Below are 7,815 nucleotides of genomic sequence, written 5' to 3' on the forward strand. Positions count from 1 at the left end.
CTCCAAGATTCCTTCTTCTCTCATTTTATTCTGTTTGAAAAAACTCTTTTCATCATTCTTTAAGGATAATTTTTCTTGTGACATTTTTCATTAGTTTTCTTTCATCTTAGTATGTCTTTATTTCCCCTTTATTTCTAAAGAATTATTTTATTGGATATAGAATTTCTGGTTAACAGTTTTTTTCTTCACCATTTCAAAAATGTTATGACATTTCTTTCTGTCCTCCATGGAAAACTCAATGTTATTCAAGTTAATGTTGTCCTATAGATAATGTGGTAATGTGTCATTTCTCTCTCACTGCTTTAAAGAATTATGGTTGTGTGTATTTTATTGCATATTTTATTTTTAATTACAGTTAACATTCCATGTTATTTTATATTTGTTTTAGGTATGTAGCATAGTGGTTAGACATTTATATAATTTACAAAATGATTTTTCCTGATTAGTACCCACTTGGCACTATACATAGTTATTACAATATTACTGACTATATTCTTTATGCTGTATTTTACATCCCTGTGACTATTTTGTAACCACCAATTTGTACTTCTTAATCTCTTCATGTTTCTCACTCAACACCCAACCCCCACTCCCATCTGGAAACTATCACTTTGTTTTCTGTAGCTATGTGTCTGTTTCTGTGTTGTTTGTTCATTTATTTTGTTATTTAATTTCCACATATAAGTAAGATTATATGGTATTTATCTTTCTCTAGCTGACTTATTACATTTAGCATAATACCCTCTAGGTCCATCCATGTTGTCAGAAATTATAAGATTTCATTCTTTTTATGGCCAAGTAATAGTCTAGTGTACATATACACCATTTCTTCTTTATCCAATTATCTATCAACTTAGGTTGCTTCTGTGTAAATAATGTAAATAATGCTGCAATAAACACAGGGGTGCAAACATCTTTTTGAATTGATGTTTTGGATTTCTTCAGATAAATATGCAGAAGTGGAATTGCTGGGTCATAGGTATTTCTATTTTTAATTTTTTGAGGGAACTCCATACAGTTTTTCATAGTAGCTGCAACAATTAGCAATCCCGCTAACAGTACACTAGAGTTCCCTATTCTCCATATCCTTGCTAACACTTGTTTTTTTGTTGACTTAATGACAATAGCTATTCTGCCAGGTGTGAGTGGTATTTTGTTGTGGTCTTAATTTGTATTTCTCTGGTGATTAGTGATGAGCATTTTTTTCACGTCTATTGGCTATCTATAAGTCTTCATTGGAGAAATGTCTATTCAAGTACTTTGCACATTTTTAAATTGGATTTTTTTTTTAGTGTTGAGTTGTATGAGTTCTTAATAAATTTTGGATATTAACCTCTTATTAGATGTATCATAGGCAAATACATTCTCCCATTTACTAAGTCATCTTTTCATTCTGTTGATAATTTCCTTTATTGTGCAAAAACTTTTAGTTTGATGTAGCATCATTTATTTATTTATTCTTTTGTTTCCCTTGAGATACATTAAAAAAATATATTACTCAGAGCAATGTCAAACAATTTACTACCTATGTTTTCTTCTAGGAGTTTTATGGTTTCTAGGAGTTTTATGACCTTACATTGAAGTCTTTAATTCATTTTGAGTTTATTCTTGTATATGGTATAATATGATAGTCTAGTTTTATTTTTTTTGCATATATCTATCCAATTTTCCCAACACTGTATATGAATAGATTGTCTTTACTCCATTGTATATTCTTACCTCCTTTGTCATAGAAGAATTAACCATAGAGGTATGGTTTATTTCCAGGCTCCCTATTCTGTTCCATTGATCTATGTGTCTGCTTTTATGCCAGTACCATGTTGTTTTGATTACTATAGCCTTGTAATATAGTTTGATATCAAGTAGCATGATACCTCCAACTTTGTTATTCTTTTTCAAGTTTGCTGTAGCAATTCGGGGTCTTTAGTGGCTCCATATAAATTTTAAGATTATTTGTTCTAGTTCTGTGAAAAATGCTATTGGTATTTTGACAGAGATTGCATTGAATCTCCAGATTGGTTTATTTAGTATAAACATTTTAATAATGTTAATTCTTCCTATCCATGAGCATAATATATGCTTCCATTTACTTGTATCTTCAATTTTTTCTTTAATGTTTTATAATTTTCTGAGTATTTTGATGCAATTATAAATGGGATTATTTTTTAATTTCTCTTTCTGATAGTTCGTTACTGGTGTCTAAAAATGCAACTGATTTCTAAAAATTAATTTTTTATCTTGCTACTTTACTGAATTCATTTATCAGTTCTAATAGTTTTTGGGTGGAATCTTTAGGGCGCTCTATATAGTATCATGTCATTTGCAGATAATGACACTTTTACTTCTTCCTTTCCAATTTGAGTATCTTTTATTTCTTTTTCTTGTCTGATTGCTAAGGCTAAAACTTCTGATACCATGTTGAATAAAAGAGGTAAAAGCAGACATCCTTATCTTGTTCCTGATCTTAAGGAAAAAGCTTTTAGCTTTTCATCATTTGGCATGATATTAGCTGTGGGTTTATCTATATGGCCTTTATTAAGTTGAGATATGTTCCCTGTATTTCTACTTTACTGAGAGCTTTTATCATAAATAAATGCTGGATCTTGTCAAACACTTTTTGTGCACCTATTGATATGATCATATAATTTTTATCCTTCATCTTGTGCATATGATGTATCACATAAATTAATTTGTGGATATTGAATCAACCTTGATTCCCAGGAACATCCTACTTGATCATATTGCATAATCTTTTAAAGCTGAGGTCCTCAACCCCCAAGCTGTGAACCGGTACTGGTTCATGGCCTGTTGGGAACTGGGATGCACAGCAGGGGGTGAATAGCAGGTGAGTGCATGAAGTTTCATCTGTATTTGCAGCTGCTCCCCAGCCTGAGCTCCACCTCAGATCATCAGGCATTAGAGTCTCATAGGAGCACTGGTCCCTGGTGCCAAAAAGGTTTGCAACTACTGTTTTAAAGTATTGCTGAATTTGGTTTACTAATATTTTGTTGAGGATTTTTGCATCAACAATATTGTTCATCAACAATATTGGCCTACGATTTTTTTTTTTTTTGTAATGTCTTTGTCTGATTTTAGAATCAGGATAATGGTGGCCTCATAAAATGAACTTGAGAGACTTTGTTCTTCCTGAAATTTTCAAAATAGATTGAGAATGGATGTTCATTTTTCTTTTAATGTTTGTTAATTAACCCGAGAAGCCATCCAGTCCGGGAATTTTGTTTGTTGGGAATTTTGTGATGTCTGATTTAATTTCATTAGTAGTAACTCGTTTGTTCAGATTTTCTGTTTTTTCTTGATTCAATCTTGGAAGATTGTATGTTTCTAGAAAGATCGGTTTCTTCCATATTCTCTAATTTGTTGGCATATAATTGCTCATAGTATTTTCTTATAATTCTCTGTACTTCTGTAGAGTCAGTTGTCGCTTTGCTTTCATTTTTTATTTTATGAATTTGGGTCCTCTTTCTTTCTTGATGAGTCCAGTTAAAGGTTTATCAATTTTATCTTTTCAAAGAACCAGCTCTTGGTTTCATTGATCTTTTGTATTGTTTTTTAAGACTCCGTTTTTGATTATTCATTTTACTCAATTTGAGCTTTGTTTGCTGTTCATTTTCTACTTCCTTTAACTGCCAAGTTAGATTATTTATATGGGATTTTTCTTGTTTCTTGAGGTAGGCCTGTATTGCTATGAATTTCTCTCTTCAGACTGCTTTTATTGTGTCCTATAGATTCTGGGTCATTGTGTTTTTGTTTTCATTTATGTTAAAGCATCTTTTGATTTCTTCCTTGATCTTACTGTTAACCGACGCATTGTTTAGTGACATGTTATTTAGCCTCCATGTGTTTATGTGTTTTTCAGTTTTGTCTTAAACTGATTTCTTAATTGATTTCTAGTTATATATCATTGTAGTCAGAGAAGACACTTGATATAATTTCAATCTTCTTAAATTTATTGAGACTTTTTTTGTGGCCTAACCTGCGGTCTATCTTAAAAAAAAAAAAAAAAAGTTTCATATGCACTTGGAAAAAATGTATATTCTACTGTTTGAAGATAAAATGCTCCAAAAATATCAATTAAATTCATCTGGTCTAAGGCCACTTTTGCTTGTTGATTTTCTGTCTGAAAGATCTGTCTATTGATGTCAATGGGGCATTAAAATCCTTTCCTATGACTGTACTCTTGTCAGTCTCTCCTTCTATGTATGTCCATATCTGCTTTATATATTTAGGTCTTCTATGTTGGGTACATAGATATTTATAAGAGTTATATCCTCTTGTTGGATTGATCCATTCATCATTATGAAATGTCCTTCTTTGTCTCTTATTACTTTTGTCCTAAAGTCTACTTTGATATAAGTATCGTTACCCCAGCTTCTTTCATTTGTTTGTTCTATTTGCATAAAATATATTTTTCCATTCTTTTACTTTCAATCTGTGTGTCTTTTCATCTTAACTAGGTCTCTCATAGACGGCATATGTATGGGTCTTGTTTTCTTATCCATTCAGTTACCCTATATCTTTTGATTGGAGTATTTAATCCATTTACACTTAAAGTGGTTATTAATAGGTTCATAGTTATTGCCATTTTATTATTCATATCTATGTTCCTCTCTCCCTTCTTCTTCTTCTTAAAGAAGTTTCTTTAACATTTCTTGTCATGTTGGTTTAGTGATGATGAACTTCCTTAGCTTTTTCTTGTCTGGGAAGCTCTTTATCTCTCCTTCAATTTTAAATGATACCCTTGCTGGATAGAGTAATCTTGGTCATATGTCCTTACTTTTCATCAATTTGAATATTTCGAGCTCAGCCTATCTGGCTTTCAAAGATTCAGCTGAGAAATCAGCTGACAGTCTTATGTGATATTCTTTATAAGTAATTCATTGTCTTTCTCCTTTAAAATTTTCTCTTTGCCTTTAAACTTTGGTCTTTAATTATGATGTGCCCTTGGTGTTGTCCTCTTTGGCTTCATCTTGTTTGGGACGCTTTGTGTTTCCTGGACTCGTATGTCTATTTCATTCACCAGGTTAGGGAGTTTTCTGTCATTATTTCTTCAATAGGTTTTCAATTCCTTCCTTTTTATCTTCTCCTTCTAATACCCTTATGTTGCGAATGTTGTTACTCTTGATGTTGACCCTGAAGCCCCTTAAACTATCTTCATTTTTAAAAAATTTTTTTCACTGTTTCAATTGGATGTTTTCAACTACCTTGTCTTTCAAATTGCTAATCTGATCTTCTGCCTCATCCAGTCTACTGTTGATTCGATGTAATGTATTCTTCATTTCAGTTATTGTGTTCTTTATTTCTGACTATTTCTTTTGTATGTTTCCCATCCGTTTGTTGAAGTTCTCACTGAAATCATCTGTTCTTCCCCTAAGTTCATCAAGAATCCTTATAACCAGTGTTTTGAACTCTGCATCTGGTAGATTGCTTGTCTCAATTCAGTTCTTTTTCTGGAGTTTTGTTCTGTTCTTTCATTTGGGACATGTATCTTTGTCTCTCCATTTTGGCTGCCTCTCTGTGTTTTTTCTATGTACTGAGTAGATCTATTATGTCTCTTTGTCTTTGAAATGTGACCTTATTAAATAGGTGTCTTGTGGTGCCCAGTGGCACAATCTCCCTGATCACCTGAGCTGGGTGCTTCAGGGATATCCTTTTTATGGGTTGTATGTGCTCTTCTGATGTAGTTGAACCTTGATTGCCACTGGCACATCAGTGGATGGGATTGATCCTCAGGCCAAATATCTATGAGGACTGGCCACAATCCCAACCACAGGTTAAGAGCTGCTGTGCCAAGACTGACCCCATGGAGAAGGATTCACCCCAATGGACTCTGATATCCTCTGTAACCACATTTTGGGGGGCTAACCGGGAGGTGCTCTGAAGCTGGCCACCAGATATGTTGGTTCTGGGGCCTCTTGGAAGGGGCTCCCATGCAGACCAAGGTCAGACATTGCCTGTTACCAGCCTGGTGCTATCTGGTAGTAGTAGGATCACAAAGTGATCTGTGGTTTGTCACTGCCTGTGCTGAACTTAGAGGTGTGTGGGAGAGGTAATGCTTAGAACCAAGGTCAGCTGCCACCAATACCAGGCCCAGGGTACCCTGAGGCCTGTCACCACCTGCCAGCTGCCTGTAAGGCTCAGCTGATGAAAGCACTTCAGGCAGTATGTGAGTGATGAAGCGAAACCTCAGAGAGTCACTAAGTTGGAGCAAGTGTTGTTCACCAGGTTAATGCAGATTCAGAGTTGATGTCAGTGCTGAACCTGGAGCCTCTCAGCAAAAAGCACAGAACATGCCAAGGCCAGGTACTGCCCACCTAAGGCTCAAGGACCCCCAACATTTGTCCAAAAAAGACCGCAGCATAGGTCAACACTGGCTGCCCACTACTGAAAGAGCCTCAAGTGGCATGCAAGTTGGGTGGGGTGGGGTCCCAGGGAGTCCCCAGGGCAGAACAGTGGTGTTCACCAAGCCAAGGCAGATTTCAGATTCGGCCATTATTGGGAAAAAATGCACCCACTTGCTGGCTGCATGGAAGGTTAGCTCAACATAGAGACAATGGTGGCTTTCCCCTCACCCTGAACCCACACAACTCAGTATCTCCCTGTATGTCACTGGCATCTCCCAAGCTGCCATCCTTCCACTGTGTGGGGGCCCTGTAAGAGGATGTCTGGTTTCCCAATCGCCTTCCATCTCACCCAGCCAGATTGAATCCCTGCTGATTATCACTGTCAGATGCTGTGGGAGCTCCTCTTGCTGGTACTGATGCTACAGCTGGGGTGCCTGGTGTGAGGCTCAGTAGAGCTTGGACTCCTCACTCCTCAGGGGGGATCTTGGCAGATGAGATATACTTCTCAATTCTAACCACCACACATGGGTGTGGAGCCATCCATTTTGTATCTCTGCCCCACCTACCAGTCCCCATGTGGCTTCTTTTTATACCCTTAGTTATAGGATTTCTGTTTGGCTAGTCTTCCAATGATTCTCCAGGTTGATTATTCTATAATTTAGTTGTAACTTTGATGTGGTCACTTGAGGAGGAAAGCACAGCATTTATCCACACTGCCATCTTGACCAGAACCCGATAAAGAAATTTTTTTTTTTTATCTTTGACCCCTTTCACCCATTTCTTCTACCACCTACCCCTTGCTTCTAGCAACCACCAATCTATTTTCTGTATCTATAGGCTTGTTTTTATCTTTTGTTTTGTTCTTGTTTTTTTCCCCACATATAAGAAAAAGCATACAGTATTTGTCTTTGTCTGGCTTATTTTACTTAGCATAATGCCCTTTAGGTCCATCCATATTGTCACAAATAGCAAAATTTCATTTTTATGGCCAATAACATTCCATTTTGTATATATACTACAATTTTTTATCCATTCATCTATCAATGAAAACTTAGGTTGTCTCTATATCTTGGTTATTGTAAATAATTTTACAGTAAACATGAGGGTGGATATATCTTTTTGAATTAGTGTTTTTTGTTTTTTTTTTTCAGATAAGTATCCAGAGCAGAATTCTAGGTCATATGGTATTTCTATTTTTAATTTTTTGAGGAAACACCATACTGTTTTTCATGGTGGCTGCACCAATTTCTATTCCCATTAACAGTGCACAAGGGTTCCCATTTTTCCACAACCTCACCAACAATTGTTATTTCTCACCTTTTTTATAATAGTCATTCAAAAGATGCGAGGTAATCTCTATCATTGTGGTTTTGATTTGCATTTAACTTATTATTAATGATGTTGAGCACCTTTTCATGTATCTGTTGACCTTGTATATGTCTTTTTTTAAAAA

Source organism: Pteropus vampyrus, unplaced genomic scaffold (assembly GCF_000151845.1).
Source record: "Pteropus vampyrus isolate Shadow unplaced genomic scaffold, Pvam_2.0 Scaffold20, whole genome shotgun sequence".
NCBI classification, from domain to species: domain Eukaryota; kingdom Metazoa; phylum Chordata; class Mammalia; order Chiroptera; family Pteropodidae; genus Pteropus; species Pteropus vampyrus.